This window comes from Xyrauchen texanus, chromosome 4, assembly GCF_025860055.1.
Source record: "Xyrauchen texanus isolate HMW12.3.18 chromosome 4, RBS_HiC_50CHRs, whole genome shotgun sequence".
In the NCBI taxonomy this organism is placed as follows: Eukaryota; Metazoa; Chordata; class Actinopteri; order Cypriniformes; family Catostomidae; genus Xyrauchen; species Xyrauchen texanus.
Genome location: NC_068279.1, coordinates 38,103,789 through 38,121,206, shown reverse-complemented (window position 1 = coordinate 38,121,206; position 17,418 = coordinate 38,103,789). Strand labels below are relative to the sequence as shown.

Sequence of the window (17,418 nt, the reverse complement as noted above, 5' to 3'; positions counted from 1 at the left end):
TAGAAAAGCCTTATATATATGGTCAGTTAAAGTCTCTGTAATCTGTTAACTGTATTAATATTCTGTTAACTTTCTCGCAAGCAATACAGCTTGAAATATTCAGAGGATTATGTCTATTAAACCGAAGTTATACTAGAAACATGACCTAGTCATGCCTTGCTGCAGTTTCCTTCAAAAAAAATAATTACATCTAAATAAGATTTTCCCAAGCTCAAAAAATTATATTAAACCAACCCAAAATTAAGCTCTCCTCTTTCAGTCTGAGTTCTTCAATTAATTTCACTGTAGTGCCATTTTTCTCTCATATAAAATTTATTGAAATTCTATGCAAGTAAATTTGAATCTAATTATGGCCAAACTTATGGAGGTTTGAGCCTCCATAAGTTAATGACTCCTTGATAAACAACAAAGGGAACAAACAAACCATTGCCAGATGGTGCAAAACAAGTGCAAGGGATGTTTTAGCTTGATAAAACAAAACCTTTTATCTCTTGCAATTAAAATAATCACAAGTCACAAAGCTAAAAACTTCCATCCAGGTCATTAACATTTGAAAGCTCACAATATGCAGCAGACCCTAGATTTATTTAGAACTGATTCTTCCTTAATGTATGAAATTAATGAATTATTAACATTCCTTAGACGTAGCTAGATTATACTGAAACAACCAACTAATTAAAGGGATAGTTCACCCAAAAATAAAAATTCTCTCATCATTTACTCTCCCTCATGCCATCCCAAATGCAACTTTCTTCTGCAGAAAAAAAAGACATTTAGAAGAATATCTCAGCAATGTAATCCATACAATGTATTGAATGGTGACCAGAAGCTAAAAAAGCACATAAAGGCAGCATAAAATAATCCATACAATTCCAGTTGTTAAATCATATATTCAGAAACAATATGATAGGTGTCATCAATATTGAAGTACGTTTTTACTATAAATCTCCACTTTCACTTTCACATTATTTTGTTGTCGGCAATTTGAATTCTTCATGCATCACCACCTACTGGTCAGATTTATATAGTATAAAGGACATAAATATTGATCTGTTTCTCACCCACACCTATCATATCGCTTCAGAAGACAGAGTCATATGGATTACTTTATGCTACCTTTATGTCCTTTTTGTGCATTCAAAGTTCTGGTACCCATTTACTTGCATTGTATGGACCAACAGAGCTGAAATATTCTTCTTAAAATCTTCATCTTTGTTCTGTAGAAGAAAGAAAGTCATACACATCTGGAATGGCATAAAGGTGAGTAAATGATGAGAGAATTTTTATTTTTTAAAATGTATTTATAATATTCTCATTCACAGAATGACGGAAAATTGACAGAATTTACCAAGCGCCATTCCAAGATGAGCTTCAAACATTATTGATTACTACATGCCTTGTAGGTTATTGTGATGTGCTAGGTTTATATGTGCGCAAGAGCAAATTCGATTTTATTCCAAATTTGATATTGACAAAGCTATTGTATGGCTATTGGAAGACTTGAAATATGGACTACTTTGAAGTTTTATGTTGCTGATGTTGTTTTTTTTGTTTTTTTTGGGAGCTTGACAGCCCCTCGTTCCTTAATCCCCCCATATTACAGTTTCAGCTAACCTACTTGGACATTTAAATTACATCCAAGAACTTAATTGGTTCCAATCCTGTAAAGCCCATAATTCACTTAAATCACTTTCAGTGGGGCCATGTAATAGCCTTAAAGGGATAAGCCCCTGTGATGCAGAGTGGTGGTGGTGTAGTGGGCTAAAGCACATAACTGTTAATCAGAAGGTCGCTGGTTTAATCCCCATAGCCACCACCATTGTGTCTTTGAGGTTGTCCCTGTAATAAGTGCACTGTAAGTCGCTTTGGATAAAAGCATCTGCAAAATGCATAAATGTAAATGCCTAAACGCTCCTGAGACGGTGCAACCAGGAAGCCAGATATTTGCTCCGGAGCTGGTAGCAAGACCATTCCGTCCCCCGGTTGTGGGCCGGGAGGATAATCCTCAGTTCTCCCTTTTTCTTTCGCCGCAACCCCTTTGGGCTGCAGTCCCCAAATTGTCAATAAAAGAGCAATTTCCTCACTTCCTGGGGTCTCGCGGCACCCCGGCACCAAAACTTTGCAGCACCGGCTCCCATCTCGCCTCCGGACCCATGACTGCCCAGCCCCGGCAGGCCAGTGCTGACGAGTCTCGAAGATGTCCCTACAGGACCTCCTCCTCTGTCTATAACCTGCCGGGTGTGTGGAGCAAGGTAAATGCTTTGAGTTTTTTCTCAGCACCCAAGCCTTGGGACTTCCGACGCACTATTATCTCCTCTCCCCTGCTGTGAGGCCCCACCCGGTACGTCCAAAACGATCATCCCGTTAGTGCCCCTCACACTGAGCTTAGACGCATGGCTTGCGCTTTCCAGCCCATGGCGATGGCTGGCCAGGACCATCCGACTCGGCTACACGATTAAATTTGCCAGGCTTCCACCTCGTTTCAGTGGTATTCGCTTCACCCCAATGAACGGTGAAAACACCAGCACTTTACTAGCAGATATTGTCACTCTGCTACTCAAAGACGCAATAGAGCCTGTCCCTCCAGCCGAGATTAAGAAGGGTTTCTACAGCCCTTACTTCATTGTACCCAAAAAAGGCGGTGGGTTGCGGCCAATCTTGGACTTGCAAGTTCTCAAACGGACTTTACCCAGACTCCAGCACACAGCTGCAGAAGTACGCATTTCCCCCAGTAAGCCTTCTTGCACTGGTGCTGTGCAAGGTCAGGTAGGACGAGGAACAGGTCACCTTGGTGGCTCCTTATTGGCCCACCCGGACCTGGTTCTCGGATCTCATGCTCCTCACGACAGCACCTCCCTGGCAAATTCCCCTGAGGAAGGACCTTCTTTCTCTGGGATGGGGCAACCTCTGGCACCAGCGCCCAGACCTCCCTAGCCTATCACACCCAGGCCGTGCCCCCCACCCCTTGCGGGTTTGAGCACACTCTACGAGAAGCGTTTCTTCCTCATGGGCACTGGCCCATGGCACCTCCTTAGCAGACATCTGCAGAGCGGCGGGCTGGGCAACACCCAACACCTTTGCTAGGTTTTACAACCTCAGGGTTGAGTCTGTCTTGTCCCGTGTTTGTCAGCCGGTAGAACTCGTTAATACAGAACAGACGACTGGGTGTACCGCTTGCACCTTGCACCCTTCACCAAGCTGACCCAGTGTGCCTTCTTTCCCAGGTTAGCAACTAAGCTATCGCTTCCTGGATGCTCTTCCTCCCTAGCCATCTGGCCGCAGATTCAGAGGAGGAATTTGCCGCCAAACCCAACACGAGTCGAGTGCTCTGTGTTGGGCTTGGGCTCCACAGGCATAGTTCCCGCTTCAGGCAATTCCCTGTGACGTATTTTCCACGGTACGGTCCCCCTGCTGGCAGGACCCGCGTCTCCTTTAGGCAGTCCTCGCTGACCCCCGCTCGCCGTGTCTGTAACAACTCCTCCCTTGTCAGGCAGGATCTACCACTGCGCCATGTCCACGGGTGGCTTGACAACCCCCATGTGTATTAGCCACAAGTTACCTCCCCCCAGTCTGGGCAGGTCATGGTCTCCGCAGGGCCTTTCACCCTGAAAGAATAGGAACGGGAAAGGACGCCTTCCCCGATGCATCTATAGCATTAACATAGCCCCAGCTGTTTTTAACTCTATGACGAGAAACATAGAGAGAAAAGGCTGTGGCTGGCTGGCTGGCTCCCATGCAAGTCATGTTGCCTGTTCCCGTACGGGTAATGGGAACCTAAGAGCGGTATATGACACCTTTTATTGGGGGCGTTGTGGAGAATGAAGTAGGAAAACCCTTAGTGAGTAGAAAGGCTTACAGTTGATGAAGAGCGCTTCTAAATTAGGACAGAACATCTTCTTCAATGTTGTTACATCTGTACACCAACTTTTGTTGACATAAAATCATGTTCCACCGCCTCTCGTTTTCCCAAAAGATTCCGCAACATGATCGGCTCTGAACAGCTGGATGCCCAGCAGATGAAACGCGCTGTCCGGGATGGCTTAATTCAGCCAGATTTCCGTGAAACGCAAAGCAGTGAAGTTAGAAAAGTCATTATTTGTTTGGGCAGGTCATGGTCTCCGCAGGGCTTTTCACCCTGAAAGAATAGGAACGGGAAAGGACGCCTTCCCCGATGCATCTATAGCATTAACATAGCCCCAGCTGCTTTTTAACTCTATGACGAGAAACATAGAGAGAGAAAAGGCTGTGGCTGGCTGGCTGGCTCCCATGCAAGTCATGTCGCCTGTTCCCGTACGGGTAATGGGAACCTAAGAACGGTATATGACACCTTTTATTGGGGGCGTTGTGGAGAATGAAGTAGGAAAACCCTTAGTGAGTAGAAAGGCTTACAGTTGATGAAGAGCACTTCTAAATTAGGACAGAACATCTTCTTCAATGTTGTTATATCTGTACACCAACTTTTGTTGACATAAAATCATGTTCCACCGCCTCTCGTTTTCTCGAAATGCGCTGTCCGGGATGGCTTAATTCAGCCAGATTTCTGTGAAACGCAGAGCAGTGAAGTTAGAAAAGTCATTATTTGTTTGAGAGAGCAGAAGCAGTTCGTCCGATTTGTTGGCGAGGGAGCGAACATTCGCCAGATGAATACTCTGCAGCGGAGTCCTAAAGCTGTGTTGACAAAGCTTCACAAGCGTGCTGGCTCGCTTCCTTTTGGATTACTCAAGGAGCACAGCTGGGCCTCCAACTAAGATGTCTAATAAAACGTCTGAATAATCAAACACCGGCAAAAAATTATCAGGCATGCTCTGCAAAATATTCAGCAGTTCATCCTTGATGAAAATGATTGGGAAAAAAGACAAACAAAAAAAAGTTAAAAAATGCTAGAAAGTTCCACACTGAAGCAGCCATCTGCTGTGCCATGTTGAATGTTAAAATAACTAGAATGTAAAGGTGTATGAAAACATTTCCTGTGTTGACACATGGATGTGACCTCTGCTAATGTAGGTGTGAATGTTGACATGGTTTGAATACAGAGAGCTCTTGCACAGCTCCTACTACTAACCTCTATTTATATGAAAGGAAATATAAGCTATTGCACACTTGAATGAATGGCTTTTTTTCTCCCCAATTTGGAATGCCCAGTTCCCAATGCAAGTCCTCATGGTGACGTAGTGACTTGCCTCAATCTGGGTGGTGGAGGACAAATCTCAGTTGCCTCCACACCTTAGATCGTCAATCTGCTATTCTTATCATGTGGCTTGTTGAGCACGTTACCGCGAATATGTAGTGCGTGTGGAGGCCCACACTATTCTCCACACACAACTCACCACGTGCCCCACCGAGAGCGAGAACCACATTAAAGCGACCACGAGGTGGTTAACTCAACATGACTCTACCCTTTCTTGAATCTGGGCCAATTGGAAGCCTGACTGGAGTCACTCAGCATGCCCTGGATTCGAACTTGAGACTCCAGGTGGGGTGGTCAGCGTCTTAACTTGCTGAGCTACCCAGGTCCCCCAAATGAATGGCTTTAAAATATCCCAACCGTGCCTCGAGGTCCTCATCACACCCAAAGTCATTATTCTATCCTCTCAGCCATTCAGATCATATTTGTTTAAAACCAGTTGGATATTGCGTGTTGACCCTGAGAATATTGATGAAAAAACCTTTAGTCGAAAAACAGACTCTGAAAGCATTTTAATCATTTCTATTACTCTAGTGGCAGAAATTTGCTTACTTGAAGGGCCACACAATTCAAATAATATTATAATTTTTATTTTAAATATTTATAATACATGAGCTGAACCAGCCCAAAGCCACACCAATCCCCAGTATTGGTGAAGCACATCTGTTACACTTTCAAGATTTCATATGAGGTCACCAGACCAACACTCACTGCTTAAAAATTAATGCAGTCCCAAACCCTGGAGCCAGCTACATCCCAGGAAAGGGACAGCTCTTTTATTTTAAATAACATGCTGCCTAAATGCAAGTATGGTGAGAGATTTGCTTTATCTCACTTAACAAACATTTTGAATGGATAAACATGTGATTTTTGAATGTGATTGATTGTATTGGATTAATTAATGAACATCAAAGAAGGCTATTATAAAATAAATACTTGATGTACAAATAACACATGCAAATTTGTATCTCAAACAATCATTATTCTTTGATCCAATTTCACTTGTATTTATTTAAATTAGGAAAGAGTGAATTTGATCCAAAAAGCTTAAGTGTGTCTAAGCAGGTGCAGCTTAATAGACTAGAATGACATAAAAAATAAATAAAAAAAAACCCTAGGTGGCCCCCATCCCTTTAGCTATGATAAAATTCAAGTAAGAGCGGAATGCCGGAATCATGAAGAGGATGTTCGGCATAGCAATCTGGGAGTTAGATGAGGGGGAAAAAAAGAGGAGGAAAAGAAGAAGCATGACAATACTCACTGGTACAGAATCTGTAATGTTTACTGAATTATCCCTTCTCCCGAAAAGATTGCCAAGTCGCAATGGTTATTGTTTACATTCACTTAAAGTTATTCTACATACAATTCTTATTTAATTGCAACAAAATATAGCTACATCATTAGAAAGGTGTAATCTCCAGCTTTGATAATTTCACCAATGTTTTATGAAATGTTACAGTGAGAATAACTGCTTAGTTTAAATCAGGAGTAAACATCTGACATGTAAAAACAAGTTACGTATATAAACAAGTAAAATTGCAACCCAGTCTCATGAAAATTACTACATATTTTATGAGTATTTCGTATGAATTCCTTATAAATTGAGTTAATTCCTATAAAAATGTTTTGATTTCATCATGTGCAAATGCCTGCAGTTTCATCTGCATCTGAGATGTGTATGACTTTATTTTATCTGCTGAACTCAAATTTCTCAGCTATATTGGTCCATACAATTCAAGTGAATGGGTGCCAAAATTTGCAAACTCCAAAAATCACATAAGTCAGCATAAAAATAATCCATACTCCAGTGGTTAAATCAATGTCTTAAGAAGTGATATGATAAGTGTGGGTGAGAAATAGATAAATATGCATGTCCCTTTTCACTATAAATTCTCCTCCCTGCTCAGTCAATCTCCATTTTAACATTCACATTCTTCTTCTGTTTTTGGTGATTCACATTCTTCATGCATATCCCCCCCTACTGGGCAGGGAGAAGAATTTCTAGCAAAAAAGGAAATAAATATTTATCTGTTACTAACCCACACCTGTCATATCTCTTCTGAAGATATGGATTAAAAAAACTGCAGAGTAAATGATGAGAGAATGAAAATTTTTGGGTGAACTATCCATTTAAACACATCAAGGACCTTTTGCGATCCCTGTAAAAAGTTGAGAAAAATCAAGCGATAGAGAGATTATGATGATTGACGGGTCATTTAATTTATGATGACAGAGTTTTGCCGCGATATGGTTTGTCATTTTTTTGGTTCGAAATATTTGGAAATTCGTATTGTCCCATCCTTACAAACTATCATAGACAGCAAGCCTGTATATAAACATTCTAAATCAAATAGGCAATGTTTAAATAAAGAACAAGCCTTTCAATATGTCCTGCCCCAACTTCCTGTTTCAATAGGAAACACGTCAACACAGGATAGACATTGTGTCCATCTAACCCTTTTCTTTGTGTTAAATACAGTATATTCACCTCTTTAAGAGGAGAATATATCTAACACACAGTTAGGGAAGCTGCCTAGCAAAACTCGGATATCTGCTAGACTGTCTAAGCCCATTATTCTGCAGGTCAAAGAGCCCTTCTGGGAGGGACATTTCCCATTCCAGCTTCAACATTAGTTTGCCTAAAAACACCTTCCAATGGGACCTGAGGCTTAACTCCAATAACAAACAAGAGCTTTTTAAAAATATATATGGGCCTCAAGAGACAGAAAAATTCTACAAATATAAATAAAAATCATTGTGTGCCTCCAGGGAAATTCAGTTTTGGATCACCTTTGATCTCAAGTGCTGGGACAAATATCCATGCTTGGATGTGTCTATTTGCAAATAACTTCTAAAATGTCTGACTTTTAAAACACCCACTTGATAGTAAGCAAATAGCTATCTTACTGCAGGTTGGCATGACAGACAAGCACAGAGGTGTACAGAGTGAAAGGCAAACATAGCCAGGAAAACAAGGTTTACTGTCTCCATCGCTGTGCAATGTTTTCAAATACTTTTAATATGCAGAATGTTAAAATCTCAGTCACAAAATTCAAAATGAACATTGATTAGAGACTGTCAAAAATTGTAATTGTTTTCTAAATTCTATTCTATCAGTATAACAGACATTATTTTTTTCTATTAACATTTTTATTGCTTCTTTCCAATTAACGTTTGTTTGTTTTTTGTACAGATAACAAAGAAAAACAAAACATAAATACACTGAATCAACATTTAACCCCCACTATTACCCCTCCCCAATCACCAACCCCACCCTGACCCTCAAAGAACATCCCTGTGGTCACATATAGGTATACACACACACACACACACACACACACACATACACACACACACACACACACACACACACACACACAAAAAAGCAAAAATAAATAAATAAATAAAATATATTAATCATTCAGATTTAAAACTATGCTTCTCTCTCCACACCCCCTCCCCGAGAGTCCCCTAAAAATGGTAAATAACTGCCCCATTTCCCATCAAACTTCTACATGACACCTCCTTGAAAGCCACCACCCTCCTCATCTCCTTGCACCACTCCCGAAATTAGGGCGCTCCAGCCGACTTCCATCCCCTTAAAACAATCTGTCTGCCTATCATAACACTGGTCAGGACCCAATTTTTTATGTGTTTTTATGTATTAATTCTTGGATTTTAACACACGACCAAAAATCATGTGTTGTGTCCCCATCATCTGATTGGTATCACCAGCAGGTGGGGGTGTCTTTAAGACCCAGCCTATACAATCTAGAGGGGAATCTTTGTAAAATCTTAAATTACACTAGGAGCACCCTTGCATCCAGTGGTTGCATTAGACTTTCCCATCGTCCGTCATTTTGACGGACAGGGTCGTAAAAATTCAGTCATAATCTATTATAACCCGTCATTTTAATTTTCATATTTTAATGAAATTAAGACATTTAATAGCTTTTATTTTCGTTCACATTTTCATTTTAATCGTGAACTTACAGGACGTGAACTTACAGGACAAGCATTTAGCAGATTATGCATTTATTTATTTATGAAGAGAACAGATGAATAACAGAGACACCACACAAAGCGGATTAAAGACAGCGGAGGCCACTAAAACACGACATATGAACAACACAATATTACAAAAAACAAGTATGATTAAAATATGAATATGAAAAATGAACTGAACAAAACTTATTCTTCAACTCAAACCTTCCTCCTGGTCCACATCGACCATGTGCTCATCTGAGCCTAATCAAACGCATCAAGGGAGACTGATGCTGAGGCAATTGTCATTAGATTTTGTGTCTTTGCCTCGGACAGACGACTTCTTGTGGCAGTTTTAATTTTGTTCTGGAGGATGAACCCTTGCTCTGCTGCCACACTGGAGACTGGAATTACCAGCGCTACTTCAGCCAAAGTTTTGATGTCGGGAAAAATGTCTCCCAGAGAAGCGATTAAATGTTTGCAAGACTCTCTGAATGTGTTCCCGATTCTTCACCGAGAGGAAATCCTGCAGCATGCGCTCCTTCTGCACCAGTGGTGCAGTCGCATGTTGTGTTCCTCCATTTAGTTTTGGAGTTCATTTAATCTGTGTGTTCAAATGGGGGAATTCTTGTAGTATGTGTATATGTTATTAATAGTGGTGACGTATGCACTTATTAGAATTAGAATGGCCAGTGCCATTCTATGCGCACCACAGTGAATGTTTGAGGAAGGGACAGTCATTCTGACGCAACTGTTGTGCAACTCCGGCCTTTCAACCAACCATCACACTTGCTCCATCACTTCCCAGTCCAACTACAGTGATTAATAAAATGCAATTCAAATTATAACATTTTTTACATGTGTTTTTCTGGATTTTTTTTTTTGTTATTCTGTCTCTAACTTTTCAAATTAACCTACCATTAAAATTATAGACTGATAATTTCTTTGTCAGTGTGCAAATGTACAAAATCAGCAGGGTATCAAATACTTTTTTCCCTCACTGTATATCCACATTAAAATGAGTCCTATATCGACATAACATGAAAGGCTGCTCAGCAAGGAAGAAGCCACTGCTCCAAAATCACCATGAAAAAAGCCAGACAACAGTTTGCAAGTGTACATGGAGACAAAGATCTTCTTTTGTGGAGACATTTCCTATGGTCAAATGAAACAAATGAAACTGTTTGGCCATAATGACCATTGTTATGTTTGGAGGAAAATGGTGAGGCTTGCAAGCCGAAGAACACCATCACAATCGTGAAGCATGAGGATGGCAGCATCATGTTTTGGGGGTGCTTTGCTGCAGGAGGGACTGGTGCACTTCACAAAATAGATGGCATCACGAGGAAGGAAAATTATGTGGATATATTGGTGCAAAATCTCAAGACATCAGCCAGGAAGTTAAAGCTCGGTCGCAAATAGGTCTTCCAAATGGACAATGATGAGAAAAGGAGAAAAAAAGAAATGAAAAACAGAGTCAGGCAGGAGACAGTTGGCAGACAACATAACATCAAACTATCTTGGGTCAGCAAAATGCACAATGTGTAGTCTGTATTGTTGATCGAGTGCAGGCAAAGTTACCCACTCACTTCATTGATTTAAAGAAGGCCATAGCTTGTTGTGGGCATGAAAAATTTGTACACCCATCCTTGCCGTCAATTCTCAGCTTAGCCAAATAGAGCAGTGTGAAGCTTACCTTCTGTTGGTGCAGCAATTTTTTACACTCTTTGAATCCATCCCACTTCACTTCTAGCAAAGTCTGGAAAAACCATGATATTGAGGTACTCCCAGCACAACTTGCCAGATCACCCGCCCTGGAAAGCTGACCAAAACTCTGTGGGCATGCTCAATTTCGAGCTGGTGGTCCACTGTGTCGATCAAATTCGGAATAAGTCTGTCCAAAAACTTCATGGGATTCCAATGAAACAAACATTATAACACCTGCCCTGTTTTCCATTTCCTCTAGTTTTTCCCACACCAGTTCCACATCAGACTTGGAAGCAGGTGGGTTAGTGTGTAGCTCTCTTTCGGCCGACTCCAGAAACTCCACCTGTTTTCCAACTTTGTCCATTCTTGTGATCAGGGTGGAAAGTTTCGTCTCCATAGATGTGATCACTCAATGTATCTCTGTGAGGCCCTCCATGTTGGTCAAGATTTTCGTCAGCGCTGCATAATTTTTCAAGATATCCTGACCTGCGTCACCAAATTTACTGTCACTATTGACTGGACCTCTGCCATCTTGATCCTACTTGAAAGTCCAACGTGCAAGAAAGTAAGTGCTTTTTAATGTCCCCACAGGCCGACGATTTAGAATTTTTCAACATCCTGTCCTCCCAGCACAGTTTAACAAACAAAACTATAACAGTTCTCAACCATTAAATTGCTTAAAATAATATTTGTAGCAAAGTTTAAGCGGAGCTTGAATTTAAGCGACCAACCCTCGCACAACATCATGTGACTCCTCGTCTAGCATGATTTGAATATTTTGGTATCTCAGACCTTAGTTGGATATATTTATCAAGCCCATCCTCTTCCTTCTATTCTGCTAAAAGTGTACTGTTCTTCCTTTGCGACTAAGTCTTAATGTTTATGAGTGCATGGCTAGGCCCACCATTGATATAAAACATTTGCTTTTCCAGAAAATCCAAGTCATCCCTCGCCCACCCCAAATTCAAACTAGCAGTTTTTTCACTTTCTGTTTCTTTCAATTTTACCTTTGCCCAATCTAGAAGATTTTGCTACATTCTTGTTGTATACCTGTCTCCCTAGTATTTTCCAGTAGCACATCAAAATAATCGTAATTTCTATACTCATCCCTGAGACTATTAGTCCTTTTCCACCATTGGGCCGAATAGTTCTTGTTGCGGAACTGTCCCGTTCACAAGTTCGTTGGCACGCCTACAGTTTCCTTTTCCACTGTGGTGTTGTGAAATTAGAACCAGAATGGACTGACAGGGCAATGACCAATTGTAATGTACTATGTCAGTAAAAGCACTCCATCAAAAGACTTCTCTGTCCTGAGCAAGGTTTTGCTGAGAAATGTGGGCCAGAAATGGTTATATAATTGTTTTTTTACCAAACCGCTCCACAGCTCAAGTGGAAATGCTATTAGAACTATTACTCACCATGCTCAAATGGGCTGATTCTAATGGGGACTGAGGTGTTTTCGATTTTTCTTGTGCATCCCACAGAAAGATCTGACACATCCAGTTGGTCGGCTAAATTATATAAATGCCCCCCAAAATCACATCCTAGTCACCATGATCACACGGGAAGTCAACATGTTGTTTCCAATTCTTTCGGTACCCTAGGATCGGCCACATTATGCTGACTCACTAAAAAGTGCCATGTTTACCTTTCTCCTGTGGTGTGAGTGGAAGCATCAGCAAAGTGGGAAACCAGGAAGTAATCGCACCCAAATAATCAGTGATGAACGCTATTCTGGAGTTGAATTTTTACTCCACTTAGGTTTAGGTTTGGGGTTTGGGTTGGCAGTTACAGTTTATAAAATATGCATTCCTCTTCACTGTATTACTACCTGTACAGCTGAAAACAACTCTCTTCACAACTTGCTTTTGATGAGCATGCGCCCCTCTGTGGACATTTCACCCAGAAATGAGAGTTCATCGTTTTGTCCACTGGGGGCAGTGTTTGAAATTTCAGAAAGCACAGACTGATTTTAGCTAAAGAAAAGTCAACCTACTGTTTCTGAATCCACTTTGAGATCAGTCTTTCCTAGAATCGGCCCTGTTTTGGCCCAATGAATGAAAATTATTTTCATGTCTCAGGATGTCTCAGGATGCATTTAAAAAGAACATAGTTTTTTTATCTTAATAAAAAGAGGGTTTGAGAAAAAAAAGAAAAGATATTCTAAAAAGAACAGAATCTATTCTAATATATATATATATATATATATATATATATATATATATATGTACTGCTATTCCAATGGTGCATACATGTCATGTCAGAATTACTGTAATTACCAGATTCCTACTTGTAAAAAGTGTTCATGTCTTCTAAGAACTGGTTATTACAAGCTGTAAACTCAGAATTCTATGAATGCTCAGACTTGAAAGTCGTGACATCATATAATATGAACCAATATGGCACCGGCCTCAACAGCTGAAACTAATGAACACATAGTTCTGTTTGAAATTACATTTGATTATGCCATTAATGCCTGGAGCACTTTTTTGTTCTTAAACATTTTTCAAGAACATATATACCGGTAGGTGAATTAATTAATTAATTTAGTGATAAACATTTTGCTGTTATCTACAACAAAGCCATTTTGCAGTTATAAGTGTTACCATTGAAACAAATTACATATGAAGTCTGAGGACGTGAATAGTTCCGACATGACATGTCATGAACGCACCATAAGTGCTCCAAAGTAGTGTGTGCCACCAAGATAAATGATAATTGCAATTTAGATCCATTTACACATTCTCTAGATCAATTTATGGATGCAGGTTTGGCTGAGTAATCAAGCAAAAGTCTAATTCTGCATACAGAGTAGGTTTGTTGATGTGATTATTTAACTTTAGAAATAATCTATACTGCAAATCATGAAATATTGGATTAGAATCAGATTAACTAGTGCAATTGGACACACTCAAGAGGCCACTCAATAAGTGTGTGACAATGCACAAGCAATTTAATCACAGCAGGCACAATTCTTCAATAACTGCCAATAAAATCACCTGGTGTTGTAGTATATGACAGGCAGTAAGAGGATCAAAAGGTGTGCATATTAAAAGCCCCCAGGAGAGCAATGCTCAGATCATTTGAATGTGCAGGTCACAATCACACAACTGTACAGTGTCACATAGCGTTTTTACATTTAAGTTTAACCCAAGAAGCACAGACAATGTTCACCTGACCATTCTACTGCATTGCTTATGCTCTCTAGACTAGGAGATGTGGGCAAATGCATAGCACATACGCCAAACATATCCTCTGATGTTATTGCTGTTATTTGCTCAGTCAAGGTTTGATATGTGAGAGGGACCATGCATTATACCCAACATCTCATGTATTAAAAACATAGGTTCACGAGTTTGTCTCTCAGCAGGACCTTTTGCAAAATCCGCTATTATTTACAATGGGCGGGTCATTACTGTACCTATTCCCTGTATCACTAACGTCCTTATAACAGCGTACTGCGACACATATAAACAACTGCATTTTTTCATAAAGACTTCAAAAGTGAACTAATCTATCATAAATAAACATGACTATTTGAAAAGTTTACATTCGTTTTCCAGTTGGAAAATACTCCCCACCCATCAAAACATAACTGAAATGCGTAGACTGAAGTGTTTTCGCAGCCCTACCTGCATAGACAGCAGCAGCAGCAGCAGCAGCAGCGGCAGCATCACTCGGGGGAGAGTAAAGGTGTGATATTGCGGATGGATATTGCATCGAACGCGACAATCTCTACACGGTGTAGCAAAGTCTAATAAAGGCTGTATCTGCGATCTGCGAGACTCATACTAGTCATTTCGCCTTCTTCCCAGTTAGTTATCACGCTGTTCTCTCCCACCTGCACAGCATCCAAACCCGCGCGGTGAGTGCGTCTGCATCTAGACGAGCATGCATTTGGCAGGAAAGCAGGTTGGTAATGCCTACAGCGCAAGCGTATTCTGAGGACGCCATTCAACAGCAGGGCACTATTTCGCAAAAACACCGACCGAATCCCAATGGACCACACAGAGGCAGAGATGCACAGTGGATGCGTTTACAATCACGGCGGTACAGAGAGATCCACCACAGTGAGTCATCAGTTGTGGCACTTTAACTTCTGTAACGAAGATTAGATAGATGTGAAATCTGTGGTTCATCAGCTTTGCTTCGAGGCTGATTTTCACACCCGCCTACACGATCACGATATGCGTAGACGCGCGCACGCATAAAGTTGGACCTGAATTAATGAAGATGTCCTTATTTGCATTGCAAATTGCGTTTATGTCGTCTTTAAGAACAGTTATGCAGTTGCTCAACTTTACAGTTTGGGCCCTCGCATTTCGCCTGTAGGCTACTGTATCTGTAACTGGGTGTGTGATGCAGTGATTTGAATGGGAATGAAATTCACTGAACACACTGATATACAGAGAGCGCGCGCACGACAACGCAACAGTCAATTCCAACGAACCGCACCACTAAACTGATCTAAAGTGCAATTGTTTTCTTCACCAGACGGTTCCTCTTTTGCATCTTTTTTGTTTGTTTGTTTCTTTCTTTAAAGGCAGCTTCCGCAAAAACGATTGGAAACTCCAAGCGTGTAAAATGAAAACTCGTGGTGCATTATCTGAAATCTCTTACCTGTGTGTTCACCGTAGTTTGCAGTAATATAACGGTCCACCCGATGTGTGTGTCTGGATCCACCATCTTCATCGCCCCCCCGCCTTTTACCCTCTCTGTCTGTGAGCAAACCCGACTCCTCCCATCAGAGATTCCCTAATCAAACAATACCAAACGCTGGCCAATTTATCAATGAACAAGCTGCAGCATCAAATTGGCTGCATGCATGTAATGCAGTCAAGTTCGTGAGTCGAATCTAGTTAGATTTAATGTATTGTCAGTGCCCTTTCAACAAATCGAGAGTGAAAGGCACCATGGCATGAACAGAAACATGCAAGGGCGTAGCCAGGAAATTACTTTTGGGTGGGCCTCAATAAAAATAGATGGGCCAAATTTTAGCCGAAATTTCTTTTCTCCAACTTTTTCAAAAAAGTTAAAAGGCGATACATTCAAACAGTTCTTTCACACTTTCAGAAAGCAGAATTTATGAAAATTACAAAATATTTATTTTATAAATATACTTAATATTTGAAGACAAAATAAATAATACAAATAAAATAAAAATCTCTAATATTCTGGGTGGGCCTTGGTTACGCCACTGGAAACATGTACAATGGCTACATATGTTTCAGCCCTTCCTCTCAAGAATCAAAAGAGGAAGCAAGAAGTGATGTATTTTCTTTTTTACTTTTCCTTGCTTTCCAAAGTGAATTTACACGTTATGTGCTAGGGACAAGATCTTTGCAGTAGTGTTTTGTCCCTCATTGCTGTTAAGATATGACCCCATGAGTATGTTACCCAAATCTCAAGTGTGGTCAATTTAGAGGAATAGTTCACCCCAAATTGAGACTATAAAACATCCACAGTGCAGAAATCACACGCCTCACACACACACACACACACACACACACACACACACACACACACACACACACACACACACACACAGCTATCATTATGAGGACTCTCCATAGACATAATGATTTTATACTGTACAAACTATAGATTATCTCCCCTAAACCTAACCCTCACAAAAAACTTTTTGCTTTTTTACATTTTCAATTGAACATCTAGTATGTTTTTTTAAGCGGTTTGAATTATGGGGACACTAGAATTGTCCTCATAAACCACATTTATAGCACACACACACACACACACACACACACACACACACACACAGGTTTGTTTGATTATATTAGTGATCTCTCATTGACTTCCATTGATTGATTGTCATCATGCTAATGATATTTTCTATTTCCAGACTTACCCCTAAACCTTACCATCACACAAACGTGTTTACATCACTAGATTTGAAGATCAACATAATCTGACAAATTTAAGAGCTTTTGTTTTATTATTTTTTTACTGATGATGACATTTGGCCCTCACAAGTGAAGACAAACCATAAACCAAACACACCACACAGGGCTGACCCCTGTGTGACAAAGTTTATTCTGGAATTTTTATGTTTTAAATAAATGATATGTAACAAAATAACATCTTTGTAACACAATCAGATTTGAATATGACAGCATGGTCAGGTTTGACAGCATTTTGGAGCAATCATCACAAAATCTGACACGTCAACACAAGTGGTTTAGAAAAAATGCTACAGTTTGACAAATAATAGTTTATTTTTTAAAATGTCTAAATATATATCCAATGTGTAACTTATAATATATAGAAAGTTTCTTACAACATTGGCTAATAGAGATCAGTCAGTGCATAAAGCAATGAAGCCATCTACTGGCCATAGTTGCTATTTCATGTAATTGTTGTTGTTTAGATTTTTTAACAACAACAAAACTAAATAAATTTGGTGTTTAATCTTTATTAAAATTAGTGTTTTTACATATCTTTAAAAGTTTAAAAGTAAAATATAACACATATGTTTGGGTCATTTTTGACCAAAGAACACCACAAGTGTGACTTGAAGGGATCGT

The 17,418-nt window shown here is 40.2% G+C and overlaps 1 protein-coding gene across 2 annotated transcripts in view; it reads right to left on the bottom strand.

Annotated features, from left to right (window-relative positions):
- Nucleotides 1–15,570, bottom strand: part of LOC127636681 (amyloid-beta A4 precursor protein-binding family A member 1-like) — a 74,171-nt gene extending 58,601 nt beyond the window's left edge. Inside the window, exon 1 of one of the 2 annotated variants that reach the window (XM_052117349.1) lies at nt 15,497–15,570. The gene's annotated coding sequence lies outside the window, so the exon portion shown is untranslated. The remainder of the gene's footprint in view (nt 1–15,496) is intronic. The other variant, XM_052117356.1, reaches the window with a different exon arrangement.
- Nucleotides 15,571–17,418: the final 1,848 nt, after the last annotated feature.